This window comes from Ursus americanus, chromosome 33 (genome assembly GCF_024610735.1).
Source record: "Ursus americanus isolate L20-20 chromosome 33, mUrsAme1.1.p, whole genome shotgun sequence".
In the NCBI taxonomy this organism is placed as follows: Eukaryota; Metazoa; Chordata; class Mammalia; order Carnivora; family Ursidae; genus Ursus; species Ursus americanus.
In genome coordinates, this window is record NC_142159.1 from 28,033,969 (window position 1) to 28,055,267 (window position 21,299).

A 21,299-nucleotide genomic window follows, 5' to 3' on the forward strand; every position below is an offset into this window, starting at 1 on the left:
CGAGGGACAGTCACGCAAACAAATGCCCGTGAGTTTCTTTGGGGAAGACTGCACATAGCCACTTGCAATGTCCTTCCTAGGAGCCTGGGCCTCTTCTGCACCCCACGGGTCTTCCATCCAAGAACTAGCTTGGGCTTGGAATTGTGGCAGGGGGTCATGTGCAATTAGTGCAGCTGACCTCGACCTCCTCTCATCCTTGACCATGTTTGATCAAATATATTAAGTGTCCTCCTGCTGGCCGCCCATCATCACGCCCTGGAACGCCACGTTCCATGGGTCACCGAGCTCGAGGTCAGCAGATCCAGCCCCTGCCACTAGTCTGAGCTTCCTGCCCACTAGCTAACTTGCTTCTGACCGATTGGGACTCTGCTGTTCTGGGACCCATCATCCCCTGCACCACCATCTCCATCATCCCCCTGTACCACCCTCTCCATCATCCCCCTGCACCACCATCTCCACCATCCCCCTGTACCACGTCCCCAGCCCTGCACCACCGTCTCCATCATCCCCCTGCACCACCATCTCCATCATCCCCTGCACCACCGTCTCCATCATCCCCTGCACCACCGTCTCCATCATCCCCTGTACCACCCTCTCCATCATCCCCTGCACCACCGTCTCCATCATCCCCTGCACCACCGTCTCCACCATCCCCTGCACCACATCGCCAGCCCAGCACCACCCGCCCCGTCATCCCACCCCACGTGCCTGCTCCTCTACAACCCTGCGTAGCCTTCAGGCAGGGAAGGGGCTGCATCTCCCAAGGAGGGACATGCCATTCCCACAAGCCTAGAGGGTTCAGGGACCCTGGGGCTTCCAGTCGCTCAACTGCATCTTCCGAGACCTCACACCTGCATTGGGGTCCATCTGCTTCCTCACTGGGGTCCTGAGTCTGGCAGAGGAGGCTCTCAAGGCAGGAACGCAGCCCTCATGAGGGTCGCCCCCTGAGGTTGGGTCCTGAGCCTGGGGCTCCTCGCTGTTCCCCAGAAGCAGAGCCCGAGGTGGGGCTCGAGGTCCGTGACTAAGGACCAGCTCTCAGCGATGGGAGCGGGGCAAGCATAGAGGGCAGGGAGACGAGCAAGAAGTTGCCTGGGCTGAATCAGCAGCAGTTGGACCCCACAGGAGCCCTGGAGTGGGGTTTGCACCTGCACTGACTTCTCCTTCAGATGCTGGGCCAGCTGTGCACCACCCCATGCCTGCCTTGGCTGAAGACATGGCCCCAGGATAGGACATAAACTCAGGGACGGGGGGTGTCAGCTTCCACAGGGCAAGAGCTGTTCTCAGAGCAGGGGACAACTCGGGGACGGGGCACCAGCTGGATGGGGCTTGAACAGCATCTACTACAGAAATGAGCATGTTCTACCAGCTTCTTGCAGGATTTCCAGGGAACGGTGATCACAAACCAGTCACGGGGCCTGCCCAGCCTTGTCTCAGGACAGCGTGCGGCCCTGTACGGCCGCTTCCCTGGGCCGGGAGCACTGCACAGCGATTACCATGGTGTGTGGTGCTGAACCGTGTCATTTCCCACGAAAGGCCATCGAAGACAGACCCCCAGAGGCCAGCCAGCTGCCAGCCGGTGGATAAGAGAAAGTGGCACACAGGATTGATATGTTTAATCTAACACGGGGACTTTCACAGTGGGCAGGATGCTGTTCCATTTATCAGGACAAGACAGCTCCCCGGCATACGAGCGTCCGAGTCTCGCCTTTCTCCTACCGGACTGTTGTGTTATCAAGCACAGGTCTCTGCGCTGGAGAACCCACAGGAAGAAGAAAGCCTTTGTCAGATGCTTAGATCACAGCCGGCCTTCCCCGCTGACCCTCCAGGCACGTGCCCCCACTATGCCCCTCCGCTCCCTTTCCACTGTCAGTTTTACAGTGCTCTGAGAAGCAGAGAAAGTCGGTCTCGGACCTGCACCCCCCACCTGGCTGGCCTGGCGGCCAGAGCACCCGTGCAGGTGTCCTCTGCCCTCACACGGCACCATCCAAGCAAACACGCAGGAGGAGCTTTTAAAGTCACAGGACCTCACGGTCCTGAGAGTGAGATTCTGGGAGGCAGCAACAACGTCAAGACCCAAGGGCCATTTCAGGGAAGAAGACCTGTGTCAGCAGACCTTACGGTCACATGGCAGCCAGAGCAGCTAAATGTGTCTGCGTCACCCCCGGGGGCATCTCCCATCTGAGGTCCGAGGGTCAGGATCTCTGAGGGCAGGGCCCAGGAGTGTTCATCTCAAAGAAGCCCTGGAGATGACCCTGGTGTGGCCCAGAGTCTGAGAGAGGCTGTGGATGGGGGGGAGTGGGGGGCGAGGGCCAGCCCTGCCCCAGGCTTCCTGGCCCTCCCTCAGCCCCGGTGCTGGGTCCTGACTTGGTTCCTGGGTCTTCCAGAAAATCCCCGTGCCCTTGTCAGCTGGGAGTGGGAGCTAGGGCCCCTGCGTCCCCTCACTGCCTGCACAGAAGTGTGTTGCTTCTCTGGGGCTGTCCTGACAAAGCGCCAGAGGCAGGGGCCTAAACAGAAATTTATGTCCCGGGGGCCGGAATTCCGGGGTCCAGGGTGGGCAGGGTTGGTTCCTTCTGCAGCCCCTCTCCTGGGTGTAGACGGCCGTCCTCACCCTGCGTCCTCACACAGTTGTCCCTCTGTCGGTGTGTCCTGATCTCTTCCTATACGGACACTAGTCAGATTGGGTTAGGGCCGACTCCTTTTCCTTGATCACCTCTGTAAAGACCCCGTCTCCAAATACAGTCACATTCTGAGGCCCCGGGGGCTAGGACGGCAACCTGTGAACTTGCAATGCGGGGATGCACTGCAGCCCATGATAAGAAGCCACGAAGAGCCGGAAGGGAAGCAGCAGGCTGCCCCTCGGCCGGACTAGAGTGACACTTTGTGTCCCAAGTCAGAGCCACACAAAACACCACGTCACAGGGGCGATTAGTCTGCTTCACAGCTGCACAGAGCTGACAGGCAAGTAGAACAAAATTGGGGATACGGGGTCTTTGAGGGAGGTGGGCGGGAGAAGCAACGGTCGTGCTCACTCTCCCCGGCCCTCTCGCAAGTCTCAGGGGTGTTGCTCCCGGGGCCCCGTATTTCCAGCAGAAGAGACTCCTGCTTTCAAGCACGTGCTCCGGGTCTCCTGCCGCCCTCAGAGGTACGACTGTTTGGTCTGCTCCTGCAAACCCCTCCCGATGCCCCCAGCCTGTGCCCGGCATTCCCCACCTCCTCCCGGGGACCCTCAGGCTTCCCTGAGGGTGGGATCCACCAGAGGAATGCCAGATGGCCTCCAAACCCCCTGCTCGCTCACCCCAGCCCAGGGGAGAGTGGGTAGTCAGGCAGCCAGAGCTGCAAACCCTCGCGTGCTCGGAGCTAACCTATTACAGAGCTCCAGCCCCGAGGGTTCTCTTCTCTTCATCTGCCCTGCCCATTGCAAGCAGGCAAGGGTCTGCTTTGCTGTTCCCAGTTTTCTCTAGGTGGGCCAGTCCTAGTTCTAAGCTTTGGAGGGAGAAACTACAGCCCCTATGACCCTGAAACCAAAGCCCTGCATTCCCATCAACTGTCAGGATGAAAGCTGGTGTTTTATCCCCATCTGCAGTCGCCTCTGGAGTGGGTCACCGGTATCAAAACCCTCAGCTCACTCCAAACCTGGGAAGGCAGGGCGTGGCGGTGTTTTTTACCCCATTGACTCCGAGGTCACCTGTTCACTAAAGGTTTCTGGATGCGTACCCTACACTCCACGCTTTCCCACCATCCACTCAGCCATGTGTTAGAGCCACAGGTGGTCCTTGGACCCCAAAGTAGGCTGATGGGACCCCAGGCAGAGCCAACCCACGAAATGCATTTGCTACCCCAAGGAGAAGCAGCCAGCACTGGGGAGCAGGGGAGGAGCCTGCCGGGTGTTTCCAGGTCCCATACTTGAGTCCCACTTAGAAGTCAAACAAAACAGCGCCTAAGTCAGAGGCTGTGAAGAGCTCTTGCAAAGTACATGCTGAGTATATTACGGGACAATTCTATTTAACCCTTGAGCTCCACTGGAAAGACAGGAACCCAGGCAAAGAAGAGCCTCTTGCCTCAGGGCACACAGCTGGTGGACCCCGGGCGGGCAGGGGAACACGCCTTTCCACTGCTCATGCTCAGCACGGTGCCTGGCATGCAAAACTCAGGAACAAATGGCTAGGACGCACTCATCTCCGTCCCCGCCTCTGTGACCTCCCACCGTCCTGCCCCACAGGCCACCTCCACTCTGTGGGGGCCCACTACCAGCATCGGGGCCATGAGCGCCCACCAGACACAGCCCCCATGGCAGCAGAGTGTAGCCGGAAGCTTGCCTCCTCTTTCCCCCTGAGGCCACTCTTCAAGCCAGTCCTTTGATTGCTTCCTTCCTGCTCTGCCGGTCCTCCCTCACTGAACCACCAACGTCCTTGAAATAGTCATCCACACCTGCAGCCTCCACGTCCCCCCCAGGTCCCTACGTATTCCCCATGCTCTCACTGAATACCCCCACCTCTGAACCCCAACCACCCTTTCTCAAAGATGACCGCTGACCCTGTGTTAGTTCCTGAAGCTGTTAGGACAAATTACCATAAATCAGACAGCTTAAAATAATAGAAATGCATTCGCTCCCAATCCAGGAGGCCAGAAATCTGAAACTAAGGTGTGGACAGGTTTGCTTCCTTCTGGGGGCTCTGAGGGAGAGTTGGTCCCAGGTACAAGCAATCCTTGGTGTTTCTTGGCTTGTAAATGCATCACCCAGATCTCACATGACAGTCTCCTCTTTGTCCTCTTCTGTCTCTTATAAGGACACTCTCATTGGATTTGCAGAAGTCACCTGAATCCAGTATGGCCTCTTCTCAATCCTTATCTCCATTACATCTGCAAAGACCCTACCTTCAGAGAAGGTCTGAGGTTGCAGGCGGACATAAATTTGGGAGATTGCACTGTTCGACCCACTGCACCCACTGTATTAGGGTTCCCCAGAAAAATGAAATATATAGAGGCAGGATATATGTGTACAGAAAAAGAGTGGGGATGAGATTATTATAGGGATTGGCTCATGTGACCAGCAAAGCTGAGAAGTCCCAGGATACGCAGTCTACAAGTTGGAGACCCAGGACGGCCAGCGATGTAAAGCAGTCAGAGTCCAGAGGCCCGAGAACCGGGGGAGCCGACAGTGTAGACTCCAGTCTGTGTCTGAAAGCCTGACAACCCAGAGCTCCAAGGGCAAGAGGAGATCAATGTCCCAGCTCAAGCAGTCAGGAAGAAGGGGTGACTCTACCCTTCCTCCACCTATTTGTTCCATTCAGACCCACAGTGGACTGGGTGAGGCCACCCACATTAAGGAGGGCCACCTGCTGTATTGAGTTCACTGAAATAAGAGCGGGGGTCCTCAATGGTGGGCAGGGAGTAGACCCCACCTGCCCTCCCTACCTGTCCTACCTAAACCAACTCCCTGACCCATGTCTTCATTTCCAAGAGGAAGTCCCACCACTCTTCCTGCCTCATGGTGTGGCCATGACTCCCACAGAACAAGCCAGTGGACCCTGCCATCTTTGGGGCCAGAGGAGCCAGGCCTCCCTGACAGCAGCCCTCATCTGAGTGCACATTTCGCTGGGCCTTTCATTGTGTTTTGATGTCTTGTCCCTCCTATATGCTTGGACTTCAAAGAATCAGTTTAAAGCATATTGGAAATAACTGAAATGTGCGCTAGGCAGTCCGGACTAGTGGGTAGGAGCCAGATTCTGGAGCCGACCGCCCAGATGCAGGAGGCAAACCCAGCTGTGCCCCTACCAATGGCCCAGGGAGTGATGTGGCTTTTCTGGGCCCAGGTTCTTGTTCTGAAAAGTGGAAGCGGTACGCATGTCTACCACATAGGACCGTAGGATAGTAAGCAAGTTAATGTCACCAAGCTCTGGGAGCAGTGTCTAACGTGTAATAAGTGCCTTTTAAGTGTGTGTGAATAAATAAAAAATGAGCGTTTTGTCTGTCCTTCTGGTTTCAAGTGATTTTTACCTACAATCACGGTGAGGCTGTGACTAGCATCCCTGGAGAACATCCCCCACCCCCCCCACCGCCCCCGTCTTCTGCAGGCCTGGCATCCCTCATTCCCTCAGCATTATGATGCTTAACTAGACACATCCTGTCAGCTTGGCAGAAAAAGCTGCCCATGGCATTTAGGAAGGGAAAATAAATGGTTCTTTTCTATCTCTCTCTGAAGTCCTGGTGTCCCCAGGGGATGAGACACTAAAGTATTTCACAATAACTTTCCTGGGACATGACTCAGGAAGACAAAAACAAACACTATTCATGTGTCTGAAAGCACCCAGGAAGGCCAGCATGGTGGGAGGGGCTCCACTTCTGAAGGAGAGGAGGAGATCTTCCTCCTGGGGGTAAAGTTTCAGGACTGCTGTCACAATTCCACCCCCCCCCCGAGAAGTACCTAAACTCTCTTACCCTGTGCTTGTCCCTCTCCTCCTGCAGCCCCAAATCACCCACCCTCTGAATTCTGGAAGGGCTCCTGGAGCTGCATATCCAAACAGTTGTCAACCGCAGCACCCAAAACCCTCACTGTTCTCCCTAATTCCTGTTGAACATTTTGTGCAGGAAAGCACCTGCCTAGTGCAGTGGCAGATGCAGGAGTGGACAGGACACGAAGAGCCCAGGTGGGGGAAGAGGCAGAAAAACATGGGAAGTTAATGGTCACAGAATATGCAAGTAATACTTCTGGGTATGACAGGGGAAAACAGAGCCACACCTGAGAGAGTGCCCAATAGATGACCGGTCATAAGACTAGGAAGTCAAGGGAACATGGACAATAACCTCTATGGACCTCAGTGTACTTGCCTATAGAATGGGAATGATAATAGCACCTACATCACAGGGTTATTATGGGGATTATATGAGCTACTATGCATAATGTCTGGGAAGAATAGCGTTAGGTATATATCGGGTGCTATTATTTCCATCTCCATCATCACCACCACCATCAGCATCAACAGCAGCAGCAGCAGAAGGAGCAGCAGCACCACCTCCATCATCATCACTAATATCATTACCATCATCACCATGATTTCCATCATCATCATCATCATCATCATCATCATCACCTTCACCATCATCATCACCATCATCACCATCATCATCACCATTATCATCATCATCATCATCATCATCATCACCTTCATCACCATCATCACCATCATCATCATCACCTTCATCATCATCACCATCATCATCATTAATACATCACCATCAGTATCACTCATATCACCATCATCACCATCACCATTATCATCACCATCATTACTACCAACACCATCATCAACAACACTATCATAACCATTCTACCCTAGAAGGTAGAAATGATGCTGGCCTCTAACAGATGTGTTATACTGGGATGGGAGAGAGGGGAAAGCAGTTCAGACAGGTGGAACGAGAGAAATAAGGAGCAGAGGTTAGCAAGAGGGAGGATTTCTGGGGCCAGTTTCCTTGAAGGGCCAGCAGCAAAGCCTGGTGGTAAAGGTAGGCTGGGGTCAACTGGCAGCAGCCTCATAGGAGCGTAGAGTCTCCCTACCTCCTGCTTCTCCCTGACTCCTAGCTTTGCCCCTCTTCCCCCTGATCCAATTGTCGCACCTGTGCTTGGTTGGTAATCACTACTCCGTCTCTGGAGCGTCACTCCCCCTTCTCGTGATGTGTGTGAACCCAAAGCAGAAGCCCCATCATGCTGCCCCGTGGTCAGTCTCCTACACCCTCCCTTTACAGGAGCATGTCTCCCTCCCCAGCAACTTTCTGTCTAGCCCTCTTGGCTTAACAGAGAGGCATCCTGGGTTTCTTCTTAGAGGCTGATTAAAAAGTCCTCCTGGGCTGGGAATGTGAATGGCATGATAATTAGCTGGCAGACCACAGTCGCCAGGCCTCTAGCGCTGGACCACTGTAATCAGAATAACGTGGGGGTTGATTTGTTCTCTCCAAAATGTACCATTATTGTTAGATTTCCCACTGGCTAGCTTTGGCAATAGTCATTTATGTCTCCTTCCCACCTGGGGGGCCTCCTGATCCCTTCTCATGAAGGGACATGGCATCTCCCAGCTAGGCTGTAAATGCCTCATTACGGCTCTCAGCTGCACATTTGGTCTTTTGTCTCACTCTGGGTCACATTTCATTTTGGTTTAAATAATGAAACCAGCAGACCGGAGATTAGAGCCGTTAAATGATTTTGCTCCCAGGAAACAGATGCCTGTCCAAGATATAGACTCACCGACAGCTCAGTGGACTCTGTTAGCAGGGCTGGAGGAGGTGGGCCGAACTGGGTGGCATGGCTCAGAGACAGACTTACACTTGAGTCTGAAAGACCAGGAAGGCAGCCATAGCACATGCGGTGGGGAGATAGGCCCTGGGCCCCCATGTGGGATGGAAGGCACAAAGCACACCTTGAGGGTCCCTAGCCCACATCTGGGGTGAGCCTTGTCCGGAGGCAGGCAGGGGATCCCAGGGGTGGAGATAGATGTCTTTGACCCTCATGGGACGGCAAGAATGATTCTTGACCCCTTGTGCTTTTCGAGGGCTTCCCCATATGTCTTCCTTTGGGCTTCCTACCACTCAGAAATTCACTGGGTTATTTTGCTGCCCCTACTGAGCAGACAAGGAAAAGGTTCCCAAGTTCTTGACCCAGCCAAGACCGGTGATGGGTAGTAAGGAGGGCACTGGGTGTTATACGCAAGTAATGAATCATGGAACTTTACATCAGAAACTTGGGATGTACTGTATGGTGACTAACATAATATAATAAAAAATTATTATTAAAAAAAAAGATAGCCTAAAACCTCCTAGGGCAAGCCCTGACAGCAGCCTTGTGCTCTTTCCGCTTCACTGGCCTTTTCTTTTCCAGTGGAGAAACCAGGGGTCCAGAGAGACTGACTTTATGTGTCAGTAGGAGAAAACTCAGACCATTTGCTGTGTTCTGTCCAGGGAATGACTTAACTCCACTTTCCTTGTGGACACAGGGACCCGTCTGCCAGGACACAGCGGTGGATCTCAGGGTCACTCTGAACTCTCCGAGCCTCAGCTGCCTGATCTGTAAAGAGGGAGCAGTAATGTCAGCCTTGCAGGACTTCTGCTGAGATTAGAGAGTGTGCATGGACCCCCTGAGCTGCTGTTATAGTTGTGACTATGGGGAGAAGAACGGCTGGCCACCGCTGAGGCACCCCTGCTCTCCTCCCTCTTGCTGGGACAAGTGCCCTGAGCAGCTCAGGATAAAACGCGCTGGAGGATGTCATGAATGTTGTGCTGAAAGTGGGGGAGTCGGGGCCAGGGAAGGATCACGCTTTGCCAGTGCTCCCCAGAGACAAGAAATTGCTCCCGGTGACTTACACAACTTGTATGGAGACAATAAGCACCGTCACGGTGCTTGTGAAGGATGTGACATGGAGCAGATTGCACGTCGCATTAAACAGGCTGAAATTAGCATGTGTTGAGGGGCGGACAACAGGCTGGCACCTTGCGCCAGACCCAGCTGAACAGGCAGTTGTGCCCCCAGGACAGAGGCAGGTCCCCATTTCCCGGGCTGTCAGCCCTGCTACAGCCACACAAGGAGCCTGGCTCCCTCGGGCCACAAAGAGGTCGTGGTTTCCACTGGCACTGGCCCAGGGCAGAGGCACTCCGCTCTCTGCCTCCTTCCTTCCCCCACCAACATGACCATTCCTGGAGCCCAACCCCCTTCTAAGCAGACCCCTGCCTTCCTTGGCCCCCAGCTCCCCTCTGTCTCAGACGCTGGCTTGGCCTCTGGAGTCTCGGAGCCATCCCTTGACCACAGGTTCAGCTCGGCTGCCCTGGTATCCCTGGATGGTGTCTCTCTCCAGCCCGTTCCACAGACAGACTTAACTCCGGTGTGCAGCACTTCCACCCGGACAGCCTTGAGCTCCCAAGAGCCCAGCACCCAGCCTCCACCACTGGCATGTCAGAGAGCCTCATTGATGGCCCGCTCTCCAAGATGGTGGCTAAGCTATGCAGCTGGGTTGCTGGCCGAGCTGTTCGACCCCCCGGGACTGCTTTCTGACTGTCCAGGTTCCAGCAGCTTCTTTCACCGTGTGAGGCCTTGGTTTTCTGACTTTTGAATGGGGCAGCGGAGCATTTTCTGGAGCTGCTGCCCTCCCTTTACCATCTGTCACCCCCACTCCAACCTTGCATCCCATCCTCACCATTCTGCTAATCCTGAGCTTGTCGAGGTCATGGGGCTGTTGCCAAATTCAGTGGACACTCCTTGCTGTTAACGCTTAGGTGTCATTCGGCACATCTTCCTACTACTGCCTTCTTGAAGCTCCCGGTCCGCTCAGCTCCTGGAGCCCCCACGTTCTCCTTGCTTCCCTCCTGCTGCTCTGGGCTCTCATTCTCAAGGCTGCGTGTTGGCCACACCTTTGCTACGTCAGTCTGCTCGGGTGACATAAGAGGATATCACAGGCTGGGCGTCTGAAACAACATACATCATTTCTCACTGCTCTGGAGGCTGGAAGTCCAAGGTCAAGACTCCCACTGAGTCAGTTCCTGGAGACGACGGTCTTCCTGGTTTGTAGATGGCCACCTTCTCCCTGTGTCCCCACATGCCCTTTCCTCCGTGCACGCACATGGAGACAGGAAGCACTTGGGTGTCTCTCCTTAGAAGGGCACTGATCTTACTAGAGCAGGGCCCCACCCTCTGGGGGTTACAGTTTTGGCAAATGAATCTGGGGGGGAAGCGAACATTCCATCCACAGCGCCATCCCTGTGATGGGCACTCCTCAGGACTGGCCCTCCCTCCATCCCAGCACTGCCCAGTGGAGCCCTCTGCAATGACAGGAATGTTCTAGGTCATGTGGCTTCTGAGTGATAGAAACGTGGCTGGTGTGAGTGAAAGACTGAGCATGTCATCTACTGTAAGTACTTTCAGGGCCGGTGGCCATGTGCGGCTCGTGCTGTGGTCCTAGACCTCACAGAGCCCCACGCTCTCCTCACACAATCCCAGGCAGAGTTCATGGCTCCCAAAACCCCCGTACCCCCTGACCGCACGTCCGGGGTCCTGGCCCATTGCTGAGATGGAGGACACACAGCCCCGTCTCAGACAGGACTCTCGGCCCTCCCCCACGCCTCACCTTGTAAGAGTACCAGCATCCATGCGGTCTTTCTTGCCAGAAACCTGGAATGACACCCAGCTCCTCCTCTCTGATACCCGAGTCCTGCTGGGCTCACCTCCTCGCACACCTGGAGGCTGTCTGTCTCCCCGCACCTGCCAGCTTCCACTCTTGGGGCTGCTCACAGCTCTCCTGCCCCCTCTGAAACAGGCTCCCCACCGTAGCCACCTACGTCTCTTCAAACCCCCCACATCACTTGATGGCACCTGCCTTGTGCTTCTCTCTCCTGTGCCCTGCTTTCTCAGGATGCCCTTCCCCCTGCACCCCTCCCCCTGTCCAACTTGACTGGAGGTTCCCCCCCACCCCATCTGCCTGATTCCTGGCTCAGCCACACGCTCCCTCCACTGGCCCCTCAGGCCAGCAGGAGGGCAGGGAGGGAGTGCAGGTGCTGAGTCCGGGATGGCCTCGTGCCAGCTGTGCCGTCCAGGGCAAGTGCATGGACCTCTAATTCCCATTACCGGACAATGGGAATAATAATAGTGCTTTCCTGACAGGGACGATTAACTTTAATGATGATGACATGAGTTAACTCATGAGCACGGCCGAGGACAAAGTAAACCTTCAAAACCACTAGCCATTAGGAACCAGCAACACCTCCTTGAAGCACGAGCCGGCCCGCCCCCATGCATGGGCTTCCGTGAAGAGCCTGTCCTCCCAGTCCCCCCGCACACACTCCTCACACCTCATCGTCATCCTCACCCCTCCCTTCTGGCCTGTGAGCCCCAAGAGGGCAGGCCTGCATGTGCCACCTCACCCCAATTTCTCCACCTTGCAGCCACGTCCAGTGGGGAGAAGGCACGCAAGTAATGTCCGCTAAAGGAGTTGGTGACAACCTCTCGTGTGTGTTTACTGTTCTTAACACCAAGAGATCCGTAGGTGCCCCCGGGCTACAATGAAGCAAATACAGTGTGGACACAAAGGAAGCCCCCACCCCACCGTGAGAGCAGGCAAAGTCTGCTGACTCAGGGCTCGGGGCAGCAGGGAGGCCGCCACCAGCACCCGGTTTGGTGGAGACTCAAAGGCAGGCAGGGAAACGGGGGGGGGGGTGGCTTCCAGGTGAAGGTTCCAGGTGAGCCTAGATGGGGCCTGGGAGCCGGAGGCCATAAGGAGAGCAGGTGTCCCACGTGATCGATCGGTGGGGAGCACGCGGCTTCCTCCGGCCAATGCGGAGTTGGAGGCTGGAGGGGGTTGGGGAGTGGGGTAAGTCTTAGCGAAGCCGCCAGCGATCCATGAAGTCCTGGCACCTTGGGCTGATAGTTACAGAAGTTATTACTTTGTTTCCTGTGCTGTTGCTGGAGACGGCAGTGTGACTTCCTACCGGTCGGACTCGCAGCGGCTTCCCGGCCGGTCACTGTCCGCGGGCTGGAACAGCAGCGGCACACTGGTGCGCAGCTGGCTGCGGGTCAGGGCTTGGAGTTCTCTGTGTGTGTGGTCTGGCCATTGTCCGTTTGCACCTTCAGTCTCTGGACAGCTAGAAGTTGAGAGGGCTCTTCTAACACACTCCGAGAGCCTTCTGTCTCCGTGCTCAGCCACCATGGACAGGCGGGTCCTCGGGAATCTGCTGTCTCTGTTTCAGTGACCATGCTTCTTGTATGTACGGCAGCTGTCATGTGTGTGTGTTACGCGTGCACGCGCATTGATGCCAGATCTCGGGCACTGACATCCCGAAGGTCCCCCTCTGGGGGTCTCTCAGCAAGGTGTGGAGAGCAGTGTCTGCAGGGATCAGCAGGTGCCTTTCTGGAGAAGGATGAGTAGGGGAGGAGAGAGGCCGCAAAGCAGGACACTATCCCACAAGCCTGACCCCTCTGTAGGGTCCTGACAGAACCAAGAGCACTTTCCTTTCCTCTTAATAGAGAATAATCATTGAGACCCAATTCCCATTTTGTTTTTAAATTTATACTGAAAAGAGTATTAGAAATGAAACATTAATGGAATGTGAAAAATGAACTCTGCGTTCAGCTCCCATTTACCAAATTGCTTGAGCTCGTTGCAGGGAAGGAAGAGGGGGTATAACTATGCCCAGAAACTTCACATTTCCACCCTGCATGCATGGCTGGCCGCCACCGAGTTAAATGGATAAATATTTTATGTGCCTTAATTTTCTCATCTCTGGGCTTGGTGTTCTGAGTCATCTTTTGTTTTATTTTCCTACTTTATAAATGTTGAAAGTGCGTATTATTTTCCTTAAGGAGGACAAAGTTCCAGGTTTCTGTTCTATGGCTTTTCCCTCGAATGTATGAGGACAGAGATGTTTTGGGTCACCTGCCTTTCCTTACCTCCTGCATTAGTCGGGGTTCTCCAGAGAAACAGGCCAACAGTGCATGTGTGTGTGTGTGTGTTAATTTATTACAAACGATGGGTCCACACAATTATGGAGGCAGCAAGTCCCGAGATCTGCAATCTTCAGTCAGCAACTGGGGACCCAGGAGAGCTGATGGGGTAATTTTAGTTCAAGTCTGAAGGCAAGAAAAAGCCAATGTCCTGATACAAAGGCAGTCAGGCAAGAAGAGTTTCCCCTTACCTGAGGGAGGGTCAGCCTTTTCATTCTAGTCAGTTCTTCAACTGATTGGATATGGCCCACCCACATTGAGTCTACAGATTCCAGATTCCAGCATTACTCTCATCCAGAGACGCCCTCCCAGACACATCAGAATCATGTCAGAACAAGTGCCGAGTCTGCGGCCAGTTGAGCCAACACAATATCAGCCATCTTGCCTCTTTGCCTGTCTCTTCTCAACCCCGTCTCGCTCTCAGTCACGTGCTATGTGGAATAAGCTTCCTGTACTATTTCTAACCAGACCCTGAAGACTCTTGCACTGAGGTGGTCCAGTTTCCCCTTACTCATTTTAGTGTTTTCTCCCTTGTGGTCATTCCGCCGCCTTCCTCAGCTCCATTTCCTCCCTGAGATCTGGATGCATCAGAAGGTGTCACGTGCCCGCACAGAGGGCCCCATTTTGCAGGGGACAGCCCCGTATTCCCCTTAGCATCACTGCTTTCCACAGCTCCGTGCCCCTTTCCGAGTGACGGAGGTCCCTGTCGAAGGGGAACACGGAGGCGCAGCCTCCTGTTGAACCGGAGTACACGGCCGGGACAGCAGCCCCCGCTGTTCCCAGCCCAAGAGGGGATTAAGGCCCGACGGAGACGTGGGGAGGCTCACGCCATATGTCACCCCAACGACCTCTGCGAAGGGCTGTCCTCCTCCAGCCCTGAGTTCTGTTTTGTTTGGCAGAAGAGCTGCATGGCCATAACACAATCTTTTACTGTTCTGTGTCTCAAAAACAATCATTCAGAAAGCAATGCAGGAGCACTATTAAGGAATTTAAAGATATTAAACCACTCATAATCCCACGGCCCTAGCACAGCTACTATTTTTACTTGGAGTAATAAGGTCTTCATTTAAGATCTCCCCATTAGCGAAACGCATATGCTCTCGCGGAAAATGACATGCGTGTGCAGCCACGCGGGATATATTCAGGTCCCAAGTAACCGCCGTACTCCACCAAGCAGAATTTCCCTACCGCCTAGGACAACGGGCACGGCCACACAGACAGAGGGCAGCCGGCCTGGGGTCCTCCAGCCTGAGGACAAGCCAGCTGCGTCCGTGCGGCCGTCCTGCCCAGGCTGGAAGTGGATCTGTCCTTCGCGAAAGGGCCTCCAATAAACTAGGGGGTGAAGCTGCTGCCGTGCAGTCCCTCGGGAGCAGAAGCCCCTCCCCCACCTGTGGCCCTGCCGTGTGTGGAGGCTCCGGGGCGTGAGGCCCTCCTGAGGTCTGCACCTGGGAAGGAGCCCTCCCTCTGGAGCCTCAGCCAACTTCTCGGCTCCATTCCCAGCTTCTGTAGGCTACCATGTCTCCAGGTACCATGTCTCCAGGCCCAACTTGGAGACGGAGATTTCCCAATCTGTCATTTGTCTTTAACACCCAGTTCCAACCTGCTGTCCACTGTGACCAGTGCCACCCCTTCAGTGTCCTCTGACCGCGCCTCAATCCAGCCCCCCGCCTCCTCTCACCTGGGTGCTGGCAAAGCCTCCTGGATGGTCTGTCTTGACCCTTCCTCTGACCGCTCCCCCTTCAGTCCCTGAGTCATCCAACCCTGACAGCGTCCCCCAGCCTTCTGCCCGTCTAGGGAGTGTGGGACAGGTGGCATTCACACAGGAGTGCTCAGGTGTGTGCTTGGCCTCTCGGCACAGAAGGAGCAGGCAGGGAACGCAAAGACGGCACGTGGAAGTGCGATGGAGGCACCGGCACGCACGTCAGCAGACTCTGCTGCCTCTCACGGCCCAGGGCCCTGTGCAAATGGCCCAGGGCTGCTCCTCACCTGCTGGAGCTCCGTCTCCTCCGCTGAGTCCGCTGGCAGCTGCCTCCTCGCCGCAGTGCTGCCCGCCTGCCCAGACAGCGCCGAGCCAGGTGCTCCCCACACGCGCCCAGGGCTGCTCCTTTCACTGTGCCATTGCCCAAGCTCTTGGTCCCACCTGCAAGCACCCCCCACCCCGGAAACCCTGAATCTGTTGCCACCCCAATGAGGCCAACTCTCCTCCAGGGAGCTGGGCAGGGCTGGGGAGCGACCACCCTTGCCTCGCCGTCCCTGCGGTGTCCAGGCCCACCTCTGTCTTGGCACCTGCCCGTCGTATGGCACTGCCCTGTTCTAGAGTGTTCAGCAATTCTGAAGTGTGTCCCCAGGGCCCAGCACAGTGTCTGGGACACAGCAGCGGCTCAGCGAGGGTTGAACTGAGCCTGACTGAGGAGAGTCTGGGTCTTTCCTCTTGAGACTGGGGGGTCTGTTGTAAGGGGAGAGGGTGCTGCAGACGGGATGCCCGTGGCACCCGTGGGCTATGAGGATCCACCCTGAGCGGGCTGGAAGACTGCAGGCCAGAGACCCAGCGTGTCCCTTCCCTAGAGGTCACGCGGACATCTGCCACCTCTGAGTACTGAGGATGCCGAGATGAGGCGGGTGAAGCGCTGAGCACGACGTCTGCTGCTAAAAGTTTGGACACGTATTAGTTTCTGGTGGTCATTGCAGCTACGGCGGGGCCTCCTGCTGGCTGGCCAGTCCTTGCCGACCCCAACCTCGTGCCTATAATCCATGTTCCTCTTAGTTCCCAGATCTGCTGGGAGGACCCAGTGCCGTCTCACTGGTCCCATGGAGGGTGAAAGGAGCTGCCCCTGGAGCCCAAACAGACAAGCCTTACCTGTCCCTTGGAAACATGGGAAATCACACAGCCCCCAAATAAAGCCATGGCCCCAAGATGGACACATCAGAAAGGGATTCTCCTGAGAAGCATGCTCACACCCAGGAGCTCAGACCTTGCAGAGAGGCTGACAAAACCCTGCAGCCTGCCCACGCCCTACCCTGCTTCGTGTCTGCTGGCGGCAGTGGTCACCTCCACAGACTGCTCAGATCTGTCGGGACGCCCGTTACATTTCCATGTGTCTACCCCAGCATTTGCTCCTATTGCCCCAGACCTGAGACTCTCTCCAGGGGACTGACCCCTCTTCCCCCTGGTGGGGAGGGAAGGATTCCCATCTTAGGGTTGTGGGATGACCAGACACAGGACACCGACACTGGTCAGATAAGGTGGACAGCACTTTATGAGTCACACGTACTCACAGCCCAGGGAAGGGGGCCCCTGCCCCATGAGGGGCCACAGGGGGCTACGCTCAGGTATAGACTGAACCAGCAAGGACCATGGGAAGCAGGCTTCTGGAGACCCGAGGGCAGGGTGGTCCTGGCCTCCTACGGGAGCATGTGATGGGCTTGTCTGAATAACTCTGAGGGCTGGTGGGGAGCAGGCAGGCACTGTGACTGGCCCCCTGGCAAGAAAGCTCATTTGGAGGGGGATCTCAGCCATGCAGCAGCATGGAGGAGAGGAGCTTGTGACAAACCATCCAAGGCCCTTCTGGTCTCCAAGAGCACAGTGGTCGTACACACAGATGGTTGGGGCAGCCTCACCTGCCAGACGAGAGAGAGGAAAGTCTAGGAGCTAATGCTCTCTCTCTCCAAGCCCCTTGGCTCCATGTAGCCCCCGGTCAATGGCTGGCTGGCGCAGGGACGCAGCAGCTCAGGTCTCCCAGCTGGACACACACAGAGGCTGCGCTTGAGCCCCAGAGCTCCCTGCAGGGTCAGCCTGAGGCTGGGGCTCTGCCCCAGACCACACTCCTGCTTTACTTCTTCCTGGTCTCTGTCGTGTGCTCCCCACAGCCCCCACACCCTTCACTGGTTTTCCTGAAAGATCCAATTCCTTGTCTCAGGGCCTGTTTGGGGGAGCTGACCCCAGACAGCACGTGATCCTTGTACAAGGATTAGTCGTCCATCAAGCACTTTTACAACTTCCTTACATTTGATTCTCAAACTAGACCTGAGATGTAGGACTCAGAGATCACTAACTTCATTCTGCAGACAACACGGCCCAGAGAAACGTGGGGTCTTCCCAAAGTCCACAGCTGATAGGGGCCGGAGCGGGATTCCAACACACGTCTGAACCATGCCTCCAACGTGAGGCGTGTGTGTAAGATGCAGTATCACATGAAGTTCCCACCCCCCAAAGACCCCGAGTCTCTCCAGCCACCTCTCCAACAACCTCCCTGCCCACCTGCGTCCCAGTGTGCCCGCTGCCTGTCACCAAGCTCTTCCCTGGCCCCCTACAGCTGTCCTCTGGTCTGGCTCGGTCACATCGTCCTGCTAGTCTCCTTGCAGCTATCTTGCTGATATATTCTTATCAACCTGGTTTCTAATCATGTCTTCCAGGAGGCTGTAGAGTCCATACAGGCAGAAGCTCATCTCTCTGGTTCACTCGTGAACAGTTCATCATGGGTCTGGGCGGGGGGGTTGTTGCATTCATTGAATATTTGTCCAATAAGTACAAGAATTAATCTCATGAAGCTGGCAGATTTCTGCTCGAGGAAACTGTGGTCACAGCGTAATTGCCATGTGGGCTTTTCTGGGGTCCATCCATTGATCTGGAGAGATGCACGGCTGTGGGGCTGGAGAGACAGACACTCTATAGAATAACCACCTGACCACGTCTTGCCACGTCACTGTCACCTCCACCCAAGGAGCCAGACACCGGTACTTTCGCTCGGATGTGAAGAAAGGTGCTCGGGCTGCCTGGTCGATGGGCAATGTGGAGACAGGGAGGGTGATGGATGTTTGGTGGTGGCTCTCCTAATGGTAACACGAGGGAAAGACTTTCACCTTGGGAACAATAAAGATAATCATACTTCAAATGTATTTATCACCCTTCCTCCAAGAAGGGCAAGGTTGGAGAGAAAATGGTCCATGCGAAGTACAGTAATGAAGAAAAGGGTGTACAAGGTGCTGGTGTCATAAATGTTCATCTTAAATGAAACAAATTAACATGGCATTATAGTTCCAGTTAACCATCTGTTCGCTCGGGAAGTGATTGATCACCCCTAATGGGTCACGCTCGTCTTCCGGGCGAGTCCCCTGGTTTGGCCTTGGATGGACTCGGTCATCGCCTCTTGCCACCCCCCACCCAACACACACACACACTTTGCAAGACACTTACTTATTCCCTTCATTTCCACCACCTAGCCGGAAACAGCCTGAGTAAATGCTTTTCAAAAACAAGAAACTCTCACCCTTCTCTAATTAGATAATCTGAAATCAGGCCAAATTGAGATGTAACTATTTTTACGTGGCTTGTCAATACTCTTTGCTTGAAAAATCATTAACAGAACTAGTACCTTGGTGGTGAAGGGCGGTATTTAGCCCCCCACTAAATCTATAACAATTCTACCTTGCTAAAAATAAAGGGAAAACGAATAGATTTAAAAAGCTTTGAATAGATTTAAAAAGTTACCTTTCTCAGGTAACTAATATTCATATCAAGATAATGCAGAGGCAGCAGCCGTGCTCACAGGCCCCACGCACCTTGGACCACCCCTCACGTCCCTCCTCCTGCCGGTTCTGTGAACCTTCCCCCTTCCCCAGCTCATTCCTGGGCTCATCTCTGATACCCCTGTGGCTCAATTTCCCAAGATGTGCATTTCCCAGCAGCATTTCACACTCCTTTCCTTTAATGAGGATGTTCTAAATGTTGATGAATATTTGGATACAGCTACGTAATCACGTATTGAGAACCTACCTAATGCAAGATTTGGGACACGTGTTGGGAACACAAAGATGAATAGGCATGGTCCATCCCTGAAAAATACTCTAGGAGCCCTTGTTCAGAGGCTTGGATGGAGCAAGGACCCTCCCTGGAAGGGGCCTCCCACACCAGAACCACGGACAGTGCCTGACTTCCGCCTTCGTTCCTTGCAGGCACCTGTGTCTCGTCCCTGGCCTGCTTCACAGCTCAATTCCTGACTTGCCCTCACCCCAAGGTCCACCTTGCGCCTTATATCCAGGGCCGTGCACAGATCATGACCCCAAGTGCACAGAGAGGGCTCAGACACAGAGCACTCACAGCCAGGGAAAGCCTCCGTGGAGCTAAGACTCCTGCCCTGGACTTTCCACCTGCCTGCTGCTCCCTCACCCCCCTCAGCCACTCTGTAACCGACCTCCGGTTCTTCCCCCTGCTCCACTCCCTGGGATTCAGTTCCGTGCTGACAGCCAGGCTGTCTTCACCAGGATCAAATGTCCTGGGGCAGTGAGTTTGGTGTGTTTTGTTCATCGCTTTATCACCATGTCCAGATGAGTGACTGGGACATGATTGGTGTTCAATAAAGAATGAATGAATGAGTGAGTGAATGAATGAATGAATCCCAAGGATGGCCAATGAGCCAGAGGCATACAGAGGGTAAGCACTGAGCATTATTCCAAATGCTAAAAGTTCATACAATGGAAAGACCTGCCCTCTGCGTCAGGGGCCCACACGATGCTCTGGATGCCAGGACGAGGGCTTCTTAGCCATTTCTGGTGGGGGGGGGGAGAAGCAGGGAGGTGTCTTGGTGGAAGTGATGGTTGGGAGAGTCTTGAAGGGTATATTCTGATATTTACTAGACTGGGCTCTTTTTGTATCTTGTTATCATGTCCACCAGGGAGGCCAGTGCCTTCTGGCTTTGTTCTTCTTCTCTGAAACCCCTGCACCTAGTAGGAGATCATTATGGGGACAGTGGACGATGTCAGGGGTGGGAATCAATGCGTGAGTTCCTAGGATGCCTTATCTTTTGAAATTATGCCCATCCAGAGACACCTGGGTGGCTCAGTCAGTTAAGCACCCGCCTTCAGCTCAGGTCCTGATCTCAGGGTCCTGGGACTGAGTCCCATGTCAGGCTCCCTGCTCAGTGGGGAGCCTGCTTCTCCCTCTCCTTCTGCCCCTCCCCCCTGCTCCAGCTCTTTTGCTTACTCACACTTGCTCTCTCTCTCTCTCAAATAAATAATTAAATAAAATCTTTAAAAAAAAAACAGAAAAGAAAAGAAACTATGCCCATCCTGTCCCTGTCTCTTCCCTTGACCAATATCAGGTGTAAACCTAGTGACCACACCTAAGAAAAGAGGGAGGAGGTCTGGTAGGGGTGCCACATTGAGGAGGAAAGTGTCATCCCCAGGAGAGATCTCTGCTGTGGAGTGACCTCAGGGTCTGACCCGTGACAGCACAGCCCAGAACCTCGTGAAGAGGAAGAGGTGTGTTGTCTTTCCGCCCCAGCCCCGCTCCCACCTCCAGGAACGCCACACCCACACTGCCGGGGCGGGGGGAGGGGGCGCATCACAGAAGTTCCATTCCCTCCATCCTTCTAAATAACAGGAGAAATGATAAGGGACTTTCATATGCCTTCAAAGAGACAATGAACAGGGGCGTCTGGGTGGCTCAGCCATTAAGCGTCTGCCTTCGGCTCGGGTCATGATCCCAGAGTCCTGGGATGGAGCCCCGCATCAGGCTCCCTACCTGCTTCTCCTTCTCACACGTCCCTTGCTTGTGTTCACTCTCTCGCTGTCTCTCTCTGTCAAATAAATAAGTAAAATCTTTAAAAAAAAGAGAGAGAGATGATGAACAAATACTAGGAGAATAATTCAAAAGTGTATCCCATGCCTCAGATGTGTCAGAAATGACTGGTCCAGGGGAGGCAGAGATGTTCCAACATGGTCCCCACCTTCCAGGAGCTCCCAAGGAGTCAGACAGTGAGGGTAAGTTATGTTAGTGAGGCCACCTCCCTGCACCACCTGCACTTCCCCCTGCACCAGCCCCCAG